Source organism: Heterodontus francisci, chromosome 18, assembly GCF_036365525.1.
Source record: "Heterodontus francisci isolate sHetFra1 chromosome 18, sHetFra1.hap1, whole genome shotgun sequence".
In the NCBI taxonomy this organism is placed as follows: domain Eukaryota; kingdom Metazoa; phylum Chordata; class Chondrichthyes; order Heterodontiformes; family Heterodontidae; genus Heterodontus; species Heterodontus francisci.
The window spans coordinates 29249076-29262706 of NC_090388.1; the positions used below are offsets into that span (position 1 = coordinate 29249076).

At 38.8% G+C, this 13631-nt stretch overlaps 1 protein-coding gene across 3 annotated transcripts in view; it reads left to right on the forward strand.

Annotated features, from left to right (window-relative positions):
* The window catches only part of lin7a (lin-7 homolog A (C. elegans)), a 125386-nt gene extending 112033 nt beyond the window's left edge, over positions 1 to 13353 (forward strand). For all 3 annotated transcript variants that reach the window (XM_068050456.1, XM_068050458.1, XM_068050457.1), the window contains one exon: positions 615 to 13353. The gene's annotated coding sequence lies outside the window, so the exon portion shown is untranslated. The remainder of the gene's footprint in view (positions 1 to 614) is intronic.
* The last annotated feature ends 278 nt before the right edge of the window (positions 13354 to 13631 follow it).

The following is a 13631-nucleotide window of genomic DNA, read 5'->3' on the forward strand; positions in this document are numbered from 1 at the left end:
TTCATACCACCTTTCCTTGGCTACCCTAAATGCTTTTCTAATCTGCCTTTCTATTTTGTCATATTTTCTTTATTTTTATTCTATCTCCTTTTCTCTGTTGATTACACCCAGTAAAAAACTAATCTTCCAACAACTGCAATGGAAAGCAAAATTAAACAAGAGGTGTAAAACTGGCAGCCCATGTGATCTAGTCAGTTCTCCGCCAGGAGAATTAGGTTAAAATTACCCCTCTCCCATGATGCTAACTGAAAGCTAACTATATATCGATAATAGGATGAAGATGGAATCAGACTTGGCTGTGATGCCTTCTGTGTTCAAGAACTTTGCTAACAGTTATTCATATGTGACCAAAGGCCACTTGAGCTGCTGACCTATGTGCAATTGCATCCCACCAGCAGTGATCACCATCATTGAAGGAGGAAAAAAACCACTAAATTTGTGTAAAAAATGTAAGCATTGTTGGATTACTTTGGAGATAAAATTGTACTGGTAACATAATTGTTTCAGTGACATCTTTGAAACTTAGAAAATAACATATAACTTGATAACAATTTCATCCAGTTGAAAGTCTTTTTTTAAACTGCTCTTGGATTCTGTCCTTTTTTTAATTTCAGATTTGTCCAGAAGAAACTTCCAGGTACCACGTTAGTGACGAAAATTGTTCTGCTTACAGTTATTTGCCACCTCAGAAGACTGTTATGAATTGTTGATATTGCTGTGGGAGAAAATAAAACCCTTGAGAGATCATTTGTGATGGCTGTAGATAAATCGTTCAAACACCAGATACTGTGTATATCATGCTGTAAATGATTGTGAAGTTTTAGCTAAGCTTATTGTAGCTTAGATCAAAATGGCACAAGGTTTTTTGAAAAGTAATAGAACATAAGTATTAAGAATCATAGTAAGTGTTACAAATTGGGATTTTTCTTTGAAATGAGATATTCTATTTCAGCACACCCTCATATACAGAGCTTGGACAGACAGCTGTTCAAGATTTTGAAGACATTCATATTGGCTCGTCAGTTTTTGTCTAGAGTATAATTGCATTGTTATACAAATATGCTTTTTTCAAATGGTATTTCTAAAAGAAGCATTAAAGAAATATCAGATTTTAAGGTTTTGATTCTTTTTCTAATAGACAATATAAGATTTTATTTTTTCAATCAGTTTCTTTTTTTATTAAAACCTTGTGCCTAGTCATAAAAGCCAAGTTATAGTTAGATTTGTGAAAAATGTTCAGATATATAATTTTAATGCTGTTCTAAGAAATAATGAGTTAATTTATTGAATGACTAGATAAAGTGAGGCCAAGCTGTTTCTGGTTACTTAGCCTACTGTATTGCATTATTGCCAACCCTTTTCTTCCCCAATTGAAAGATGTGGAATGCAAGTGATAAAAAGTTCATCAATGAGATTCTTTCCATTTGCCATTATTATTGCCACTGCCAACTTCATTTGAACCCTGACTCTTTCCCTCCACCCCATCTCACCTCAACTGAATTCAAGTGACTACCAGTGGTTCCTTTTGTTGTGAAGTTTGAACTGCAGCAAAAAAAATCCAGAGAATAAACACATGACCCTTTGGTGAAACTTTATCATTGATAAACTCGGTAATGGAAAATTTACTTGCCTTGTGGTACCATGAGAGGAACTGAACTAGAAAATCATCTATCTGCTCAACCATCTAGAGAAGAGAAAATTATTTACAAAGAATGTTTGCAACCACTGATGAAGACATTTATCATGTACAGAAATAATAGATGGCTCCAAACATAGATTTTCTTCATATATTCTGCTGCTGACAGCATAGTGTATTTGCTGTTCTTCACCAGATTCAGCTGCCCTACCATTCCTCAACTTTTATTTTTCTATCTGTGAGCTATTGAGAACTAACTAGGTGCTTATGGTGAGAAATTGCATTTCTGTTCAATGAAAGGCTCACAATAATGTGCAAGTGACATCTTCAGGGGGAGTTTTCAATACTCAATCTTTGTTAATTAGCTGATGTCTCGTTCTGCAATTTATTCTAAATTGCTCACTCTTTAATTTTGATATGAAAATCTCTCTAAGTATACTTGATACTACTGTATCTGAAACAAAATTAAATCTGGAATGATGAGTAGCTATTCTTTTCTCAGAATAAAGCCAACAAGGACTCCTGATATTTCAGGATAGACATCCATTTATTTAATACAAAAGATTTTAGTCATTGTATTAATTCTAGCTATCAGTTATTAATTGCATCAAGCTCTCGGCACCATGTCTCAAAGAGAAAATCAACCCCTGCTGTCCCCTACCCTGCCCAACACCCCACCACCCCCCCCCCCTCCCACTCGCCCCACCAACACACACACACAAACCCAGGTATGAGGGCCACTGCAACCCTCTCACAGCTGGACACCACCAGCCCTGACAACCCAAATGTTAGCTCTGTGGCATTGTAACGACCGGGAGGAGAAAAAATTTATGGCAAATTTGTTCTAATATAGTGTTTATTGTAAAGATATGCTTGTGTTTTTGCATGGTGTTGCAATGAAGCAGAAGAGCATCACACATTTTCAAATACCTTAGAAATATATCTGCAGAATCTAGCAGAAAGAATCTATATTATTTATCTACATTGTTGTTGATTTGGTCTGCTTTTATATTTCATTTAGAACACAACTCTAAGTAGAAATTGTTCAATTTGATGTTAATGATGAACAATTTTTGCTCCGATCATTTTCATTTGTTTTTCCCTTTCAAAAGTGGGCTTAACCAGAAATTAATGTTTCTGGCCTGAAGGAATGTTCAGTCTTTCAATGTGTATATGGAAGATTATAGTCTTACTGCTATTTCATGTGATTTGTGAAGTGTTTGATGCAAATTTGCTGTTAAGTATCTCAACTTGAGGTCCAATTTTATAGTGTTTTTAGTATTTTGATTTCAGGTCATGATAAAACTTTGGACTGTTTACACAAATAATATTTTTATTTCCTAAAAACAGTGTTAGAAACTCTGGTAATCCTGATAGTATGCTTGTGTCTGTATTCCTTGTTCATTCCTATTTTCGCAAGAATCCAATTTTTTTTCCAGTTATCCTATATGGTTAGGAATTTCACTGCACAAAGTATTACTGTATTTTATATGTGTGTCAGCAGCACATATAAGTATCAATAAAATTAATTTCAGATCATGCTTAAAATTCCACCATTAATGCTGATCCAGCAAATAAGCAATATTAATGGGGCGGTCCAATGCCTTGCTCTGCTGCATTGTGGACTGGCATGATAGATTTAAGTCACCCAAAATTCTGCCAGACTTCCAGGCTAATTTCTGTGGCAAGTCTCAACTCTGCAGCTTGTGAATGTAGGTTTTGTAGTTTCTGAAGCACGTCTCTCCAGTGTTTGGGGATATCTAAGCTTTAATATTTTATGAATACTGTATGATACAGCGCTGAGCTGGTATTTATTTGGCAAAATTGTGCACTTTAAAATGATTAAAAATAATTTACTGTGCTGAGCTTCTTGATTCTGAGAATAGCTACCACTTAACACCTGTCTGAAACCTAGTGCAAGACTGAGAAGTTCAAGAGTTCAGGATCGTGCTGGAGAAGGAGAAGCTCATGGAGCTATTTAAATATTCAGGAATCTTAAATAATCAATAATTGACTCATGATCTGACCAAGATTACACAAATTCTAGAATCAGGTGTCATGAGCTCAAGCTTAGATGAAGGAAGGTGTCCTAGAGTTTGGACTTAACAACTTTGTATAGCAAGTGGTGAATGCATGAAACTGGGAGGTGGTGGGTAAATTAATCATGAATCAGATAGGTATTTGAGAGTTTGGGTGATTGGGAATGATTAGTAAATGGACTGCTGTCTTTTTTTTTTGGTATACTTGATAAGATATTTTACTATATCCTTAGTCAGATGAGAATGCTAGGTATTAAGTGTTGTTAAAGGTAACCAATTACTGCTGCTACTCAGAAATGTAATGGTGTAGGTTGACACCAATTTCCTAATTCTCATACATTTTACACCTTGATGCGTTCCTGTTAAACTGGACTCTGGGCTTCTATCCAATTGTTGTGGATGTGATATCAGTTGAGTTATATAATTCCTATGTATTTCATACCATGACTAATTCACCTGCAGGTAAATTGTGCAGGGTGTAAAATGGATAATGATTAAGAACTGCGTATGCATTGAGAATAGAAATCTGTTGTTACATGACACCATTCAGAATCAGAACTTGGGTTTAGGTTTCAACGTAGTAACAATGGGGAAAGTTTTTCTGGGAAGGAAAATATGGATTTTTTCAAAGCTGGCAGCAGAGAAATTCTACAGCAGCTGGATAGGGTTGCCAACTGTGGACATATTCCTGGAAGCTTGCTCATGTGATGTTTGGTCGTGCGACATTGCCTGCAATTTGCAGCTGTTATTGCATTTATCTTCTAAATGTTGGGGCCCCATATATTTGAGTGCTTTTGCACAGACCATACCCAATAAGAGTTAGTGCCCCCAAAGAGGGGGAAAAGGAGAGATTAGGGAAAAAAATGCAAATTTAAGCCCTCAGGTCCTCTTGTCATGAACAGAATCAAATCGCTATCTTAATTTGAAACTGTATGTCTAACACCTTCAGGCAGAATTCTTGGACCGCTGATATGCACCATCTGTCTTTTTAATCTAATTGATTTTATGCATTAGAGATTTCCATTTCTTCTGTCACAATAGAAATACCTTAATGAATAATGTTTCATTTCTTCTTACTTTTGGCATCGTTTTGGAAATTTATTTGGTTAGCTTACTTAAGACATTTCAGACCTCAGCAGTTTGGGGGTGGAAATCCTACTTGGAGGTCATAGAGTCATACAGCACAGAAACAGGCCCTTCGGCCCATCGTGTCTGTTCTGGCCATCAAGCACCTAACTATTCTAATCTCATTTTCGAGCACTTGGCCTGTAGCCTTGTATGCTATGGCGCTTCACGTGCTCATCTAAATACTTCTTAAATACTTCTACTACCTCTTCAGGCAGTGTGTTCCAGATTCCCAACCACCCTCTGGGTGAAAAGAATTTTCCTTAAATCCCCTCTAAACCTCCTGCCCCTTACCTTAAATCTATGCTCCCTAGTTATTGACCCCTCCACTAAGGGAAAAAGTTTCTTCCTATCTACCCTATCTATGCCCCTCATAATTTTGTATACCTCAATCATGTCCCCCCTCAGCCTTCTCTGCTCTAAGGAAAACAACCCTAGCCTTTTCAGTCTCTCTTCATAGCTGAAATGCTCCAGCCCAGGCAACATCCTGGTGAATCTCCTCTGCACCCTCTCCAGTGCAATCACATCCTTCCTATAGTGTGGTGCCCAGAACTGCACACACTACTCCAGCTGTGGCCGAACTAGCATTTTATACAGCTCCATCATAACCTCACTGCTCTTGTATTATATACCTCGGCTAATAAAGGCAAGTATCCCATATGCCTTCCTAACACCTTATCTACATGTGCTGTTATGTGGTCCCTCTTCAGACAGTGGCTATGCAATCATAGTCCTTCTGAAGCTTGGGTTGGGCTGTTCCAGGTGGCTGTGTACCTAAACTGATTTGCAGCTCATGATCTGCTCCTCCTCAAAGAGCATAGACAGGCCTCGATGCCAACCATCCCTCGCAAAATATCTAGCAGCCCACTTCTCTGCATCCTGGCGCTACTACCGTCATTTCCCCATGAGACGAATTAGAAAAAGTAGCTGGCATTTATATGATGTCTTTCATAATCTCAGGATGTCTCAAAGCATTTTACAGCCAATTAAGTACTTTCTAAAGTGTAGTCACTGTTATACTATAGGAAGCATTAAAGCCAGGTTAAAGTTGCCCCATGTTATAGCTAGGATTTAAGAGAGACTGAGCCTTTTGGCCTGAAAATATTTATTCTCCCGCACCCCCTTCACCGCCCACCCCCCCGCCACCACCAACACCACCCCCCCCACCCCTCCCCCCACACCAGCCAACACCTCCACCTCCAGACTGTTATTCTCAGATCGTGTTTATTGTGGAGCAAAAAGAAAGAAAAGTTGACAACATAGGCAAACGTTTCATCCACTGTTGCTTTGAGCTGAGGGCACGTTGGAGCAAAGAAGCAGTGGGGTGAGGAATCAAGCTGCACCTTTTTGCAAAATAGGATTTTGGTTAGCACATGTCCTGGAGCTCCATGAATTAATCTGAAGAAAAATTACATGCACTAGAAAGTTTTTTTAAAAATTGGATTAGATTCTAAATTCTGGTTCCACTGTGACAATGAGATGTGTGTTTCCTTCAACTTGAAATTAACTAGAGCAAATCAAAATGTTACTAACAAATTGAAGACAGATACAATTATGTTAATATTGCATGTCAGTTGTGTTTTATTGGCTATAAAAGCAATAGCAGTACAACCATTAAATGTATTTACTGTTTCAGTTCTGCTCTAATCATTTTACAGTAAACTATGAATCTAGCCTGTTTTGTTCCTTATACAGGTTCAGCAAATTAAATCATGAACCAGTAAAAAATACAACAAAAGTGGTTTGAAGCATGGCTCCCTTGTGTTTAAAATTATCTGATCTTCCAATTGTGCTAGAATCTGGAACAAGTGGAAATCAAGACCTGGGAGAGTGATGCTGCCATTCATTCCAAATAAAGGAGGACAGAGCAGGACATAATGGAATGGGCAGGGAAAACACAAACTGGAAGAATGCAGTTTGAGTTCACAGGCACAATCTCAATGCCAAAATGCAAACTCTGTTTTCAAGTGGAATTTCCTGTGGAAGCAGAATCGGGACATTAGACTCAAAATTATGCTCATTTGTGCGCACATTTTGCCAATGTCTAGTTACACTCGCATTTCCTGCTAACCTCATTAATGTACGCCAAAACATAAAATTGGATGCAAACTCGTGTAAATCACTGCGAACAATTGGAACCCCAAGGAAACCACCAAACCCTCACCATATATTCCTTCTTTAAGTATGAAAATTAAAGTTTCGTGCCATCTATATCAGTCATACACATTAGGCACAGCATGTTTAAGAACATGCAATTGTGGAAACTTTCCAATTTTTAATGTGACATACAGATGCCATAAAAATGCATCCAAAGAAACAGAAAATTTAGCGTAGGTCTCAGTGAAGAACGATTTTTTAAAAACCACAATGAAGTGACTTTGTTTCCTGCTGTGCTTAAAATGGTGAGCTTAATTTTACACCTGTTTTGAGCCAGCATAATTGCAGGAAATTCACATACACATCTCTTTATCCTGGTGTGTGGTTACATTATAATGAGCTGAGAGGTGTTCTGGCACAGGGATCCATAGATTGGTGTTAAAGAATGAAGAAATTCAGCCAAGTGTTTCCTTGTTCTTTTACTCTTTTATTTGCCTCACTCTCTGATTACACATTTCTGAGTGTGAATATGGAGAAAATTCTACCACAAGATTTATTCCCCCAGGTTGTTTGCAACAGTGCCCAGGAGATGAATCTTTCATTTCAAGAGACTCCAGGACAACCTGGCAGAGTTGGCTGGGCCATGGAACAATCTCCATGTAAGCAGTTTGAATGCTTGATTCAACTGTCAATCACACTTGGCACTCTGATCAGATGAACAATTACTTATAGCAACAGTTACTGTTAGCAAGTAAGTTGCCAACCTACTGAGAAGGAAGGAAGGAAAATCCTAGTGCTTCATTACCTTCCACCTGTTGGTCAAAGTGTATTAATGGCATTTGTAGTATAATGTACATAAGCTGTTGCTGGGTAGATTATGTATATAGACCGTAAGCATCATCACAGGATATGATGTCATGAGTCTGTAGCTGGTGCTGCTCAGTGTTTATGTAGATACCCTAATAAAACAACGCTGTAAATAAACTCCTGTTAATTTGACCCGGAGTCTGCTTTCCTCATTCAATACTAATAGCACATTGACAAGATAGTACAGCATTCATTGAAACTTTGTCAGTCTCTGTTCCGTTCTCCCAAAGTCCAAGAAAGGAAAAAATAGGATTGAAATAAATAAAATGTTGGAAGTGATGGTAAATTCCAGGTGTTCTTTCCCTTGTACCCAAGATGGTCATAATTCACTCAGGTCTGTGACAATGAAATATTTTAAGTTTATGAAAAAGCCTTTGTAGCTCCCTGATCCGACAGAGATAACATTTATGCCTTTGTGATCTTTAACTGAATAAATTCAAAATGGCAGAGTATGTTGTACAATTGCAAACTTAGCATTTGTTCTTTAGCAGCTGAATAATCTGAAATCCTGAATATTTAATTGAGGCTTTTTATCCTCTTTAAAAATATTCTCTCCTGTTCGCTTTCATGAGTCTGTCTGGCCCTACCTACTCACGTTACGGCAATCAGGTGACCTAAAATAACCAGCTGCCAAATCTGTTTGGTCAGCATAGACCCAAATTACCAATGTTGGGCCCCACACTGCAAAACTATAAATAAATAAGCACCAAATGACAATTTCACGGAAAAGCTTGAAGGCTGGCAGGTACAGAAAAAAGAAATATTCATACAGATGCAGTAGGTTGAGGTAGATTAGAGGAAGTATACATTACCTGACCATTCTTAATGGTGATTCCTGGTGATCAACTCATCCTTACTGATTTTTCTTGAGCCCAAAAATAACCTTGTTTTAGTAGACATTTATGTAAAGTAATTGATTCTATTGTAGAAATGTTCAGATTCTTTGTTTTTTTCCCTAAATCTGCTCTCACAGTTGCTATACATATTTGATATTAACTATAGTCTGTAGTTTTAACATAACAGTGACAGCACATTATATGCTTTAGATTGATTATGTCTGCTACCATACAGATATAAATTGTAAAATTTTGAAGTGTAATGAAATTATATAAACTTTTCAAATTGTATTAATTAATAGGATTATAACAATGACTTGCAGAATATAACATATAAATCTCATACTGTAGTTGAAGTTCTGAATTATTTCAAAATGGATATAAATTTACTTGTGTTTCAAGATGATGTCAGCATTGGATCATATCACAAAAATCAGCCTTGATTGTCCTACCTGATCATTATGTAATTCCTTAACTCTCCTAAACCAGTACTTTTGTGACTAAGATTAACTCATGACTAGTGGGGAAAAATATGTTTTTGTTCTTGGCTGGCATTTACTGCCTATCACTAATTGCCCTGAGAACTGCCCTGAGTAGTTGGCGCGACTAATTGTGAGAGCAGTTAAGAATAAACCATATTAGTATGGTACTGGAGTCACATATAGGCCATAATGTATAAGGGTGGCAGGTTTCCTTTCCTAAAGTACAGTAGTGAACCAGTTGGAATTTTAATGACAGTTCAACAACTTTATGGTCACTTTTACTGATAATTTTTTAGAACTGAATTCAAATTCTCAAACTGCCATGGTGGGATTTGAACTCACACTAAAATAAAAGCAAAATGCTGCTTTGCTTTCTATTTCCCCCTATTACCCTCCTGGTGTTTGATAAAGTGTCTACCAAAACTCGTTTTCACAGTCATATCTCCTTCCTCAGCGACTGACTCCGGCTTCGACTTATTCCATGTGGATTCCAACTGAAGTTTCATCCTTCATGTTTTGAATCCACCCAGGATTACAGGTATCTCCGAGAAATACAATGTTCCTCGGACTTCTGCTCTTACCGCGTCCTGAGATCCACACTCAGTGCCATGCGCCGCCAAATGTACACACTGGATCTCTCTCTCCATAAGCACCGCCTCACCTTATCTCAAAGCTGTTCTACTCCGCAGTTTCATTTCATCCTTTGTCTTATCCAACGCATTAACAAAAAACTTTTTTTCTTCCTTTCAGGTATTAAGGAACGCAAGCTCCAGTAGCTGATGGAAACTAATGCCCCTCCAGATCCTTCTTCCTCTTCACCTCCCTCTGAACCCACCCCTTCTGTTCTGACCCCTTGCTGTGTATTCACTATACCCTCTGTCCTTCCCCTCTCTGACACTGAATGTTCTGTACTCAGCAAAGGACTCAGTTTTATTCCTTTACGCCCCCACCTCAATGAATTTCATGCTCGGCATGACATTCAGCTTTTCTTCTGTCGCCTCCACCTCCAGGCTCACTTCTTTGACTAGGAGTTCTCCCCCCAACCAGAAGACCCATTCACCCGCATCCAGCATTCTCCCTCCACCTGGACTCCTCCCTCTGGCCTGTTACTCATTCTTGATCTTTTCATTGAAAACTGTCAGAGAGATATCGCCATCTCAATTTCTCTGCCCCCCCCCCCTCACTCATTCTAACCTGTCTCCCTCTGAACTTGCTGCACTCCATTCTCTCAGATCTAACCCCGCCATTGTCATCAAACCTGCAGACAAGGGTGCTGCTGTTGTTAGTCATAGAGTCATAGACGTAGAGTTATACAGCACAGAAACAGGCCCTTTGGCTGATTGTGTCCATGCCGGCCATCAAGCACCTATCTATTCTAATCCCATTTTCCAGCACTTGGCCTGTAGCCTTGTATGCTATGGCGTTTCAAGTGCTCATCTAAATACTTCTTAAATGTTGTGAGGGTTCCTGCCTCTATCACCCCTTCAGGCATTGTGTTCAAGAATCCAACCACCGTTTGGGTGAAAAAACTTTTCCTCAAATCCCCTCTAAACCTACTGCCCCTTCCTTAAATCTATGCCCCCTGGTTATTGACACCTCCGCTTAGGGAAAAAGTTTCTTCCTATCTACCCTATCTATGCCCCTCATACTTTTGTATACCTCAATCATGTCCCCCCTCAGCCTTCTCTGCTCCAAGGAAAACAATCCTACCCTATCCAGTCTCTCTTAGCTGAAATGCTCCAGCCCAGGCAACATCCTGGTGAATCTCCTCTGCACCCTCTCCAGTGCAATCACATCCTTCCTATAGTGTGATGACCAGAACTGTACACAGTACTCCAGCTGTGGCCTGACTAGCTTTTTATGCAGCTCCATCATAACATCCCTGCTCTTATATTCTATGCCTCGGCTAATAAAGGCAAGTATCCCATATGCCTTCCTAACCACCTTATCTACCTGTGCTGCTGCCTTCTGTGATTTATGGACAAGTACACCAAGGTCCCTCTGTACATCCTAGGGTCCTACTATCCATTGTATATTCCCTTGCCTTGTTCGTCCTCCCAAAATGCATGACCTCACACTTCTCAGGATTAATTTCCATTTGCCACTGCTCTGCCCATCTTACCAGCCCATCTAGATCATCCTGCAATCTAAGGCTTTCCTCCTCACTATTTACGACACCATCAATTTTCGTGTCATCTGCGAACTTACTGATCATACCTGTAACCTATAAAATTCTAACAGGACCAGACAGGCTAGAGGTTGTTCCCGATGGCTGGAAAGTCCAAAACCAGGAGTCACAGTCTCAGGATATGGGGTATGCCATTTAGAACTGAGATGAGGAAAACTTTCTTCACTCAGAGGGACCTGTGGAATTCTCTACCGCAGAAGGCAGTGGAGGCCAAGTCATTAAATATATTCAAGAAGGCGATAGATATGTTTCTTCATGCCTAAGGGATCAAGGGATATGGGGAGAAATTGGGAATAGGGTACTGAATTAGACGAACAGCCATGATCTTTTTTGAATGGTGGAGCAGACCCGAAGGGCCGAATGGCCTACTCCTGCTCCTATTTTCTATGTATGTTTCTATAATTATACCTCCTATATTCACGTCTGAATCATTCATGCACACTACAAACAGCAAGGGTCCCAGCACCGATCCTTGCGGTACACCACTGGTCACAGGCTTCAAATCGCAAAAATAACCCTCGACCATCACCCTCTGCCTTCTGCCATGCAGCCAATTTTGAATTCAATTTGCCAAATTGCACTGGATCCCATGGGTTCTTACCTTCTTAACCAATCTCCCATGCTGGACCTTATCAAAAGCCTTACTGAAGTCCATGTAGACTACATCAACTGTTTTACTCTCATGTACCTAGTCACCTTCTCGAAAAATTCAATCAAGTTAGTTAGACATGATCTCCCCCTGACAAAGCCATGCTGACTATCCTTGATTAATCCCTGCTTCCCCAAGTGGAGATTAATCCTGTCCCTCAGAATTTTTTCCAATAGTTTCCCTACCACTGATGTGGAAAATTTATAGGAATTTAGTTTTTAAAATACACCAGAGGAGAGTAATCTTATTATACTACAGTCAAATTCACTATTACCAAAACTTAGATATGAGGGAGTGGAGTTTCTGCAATTAGCAAAATCTGCCCCTAATGTGCTGGATTTATCGAGGCAAATTTACATTCAAGGCTGACATTGCAATTATGTTCAGACCTTAAAAATGCCTGAGCAGGTAATGCCAGAAGTCAGTGCAATTAAAATGGCCATTAAAAAGTGAATCTGGTAAAGGTTTCAAATTTAGAATATTTCTGGTGTACTTGTAAGAACTATCTTGTATTCATGTAAAACCTTTTTAAAAAGAAAGACTTGCAGTTAGATAACGTGTTGCATAACCTACGGATGTGCTTTTCTCCTTAAAGATTATTGTTTCCCATTCCCCCTTCCCCATTCACAAGATACGATTTTCATGAAACTATTTTTGGTCCCTGTTTGGGCAGAGCATATGCAGTAGTCAAGGTTTTACATGAATACAAGAAGATAGTACTTACAAGTATATCAGAGCACATGCAGTACTCACCTCTTTCACCCACACACTGGACAAAATTGTGCTTTAAGCAGCATCAGCAAGCATTTGACTTGCAAGCATACTGTCTTCTTTGGGCTGGAGAATTAAACTGACCAATTAAGGTAGTCTTGATTTGCAAGGATGACCATGACTGAACCATTCTTTTTAAACTTCAAATAAGAAGGTATTATGTTTCCCTTGATATCAATACTTGCTATTTTAGCTTAATGCACAACAAGATTGCTTCATTTTCCTCCCTGTTTTCCGACTTTTTAAGTAATAGCTATTTACATTAGTCTCTCTAGAGTCTAAGTAGAAAACCTGTTGAACTGTTGGCTAATGCACTGGTGGATCCAATGTATATTACTGAGGAACAACCTCAACGCTCATTTATTTTAATTGGGTTTGGCAATTGAATAAATATCATTTCAAAATGCCCTCTACTGTCTCTTTTATTTATTGCAGATTTCTGCCAAGTTTCAGATTTCAACCCACAAAATGCCTGATGAGTTTTACAGTTAATCCTGATGATTCAAGATCATTGTGGCATGTAGCTGTTATCTCTACGTGGAGAAAAATGAACTATTAATGCAGGGTAATATCTTGACGGTTGTGGGCATATATTTATTTGGAGGTGTAATTAATTACATTGCTTATCTCATATTTTTCTTTCCTCCTGTTTTGTGTGGTAATTGTGTGAACTAATAAAACTTGACTGAACCAGGCTGTCAATTAATTAGTTGTGATGCAACACTAAACGTCAGAGAAAATATAGCAGAACGTTTTCTTTGAGGCACAGAGACAGGGCAGCCATTGCATATTATGTATCTGGTTGCTGTGGAGACATTTAATTGGAATTACAAGGCTTAGTGCTAAGATATTGTAGTTAAGGAGGAAGAGTGTGAAGTATTGGATGTGATGAACATAGGGTGAGAGGAAGTTGATAAATCACCAGGGCAGATGAAATGCAT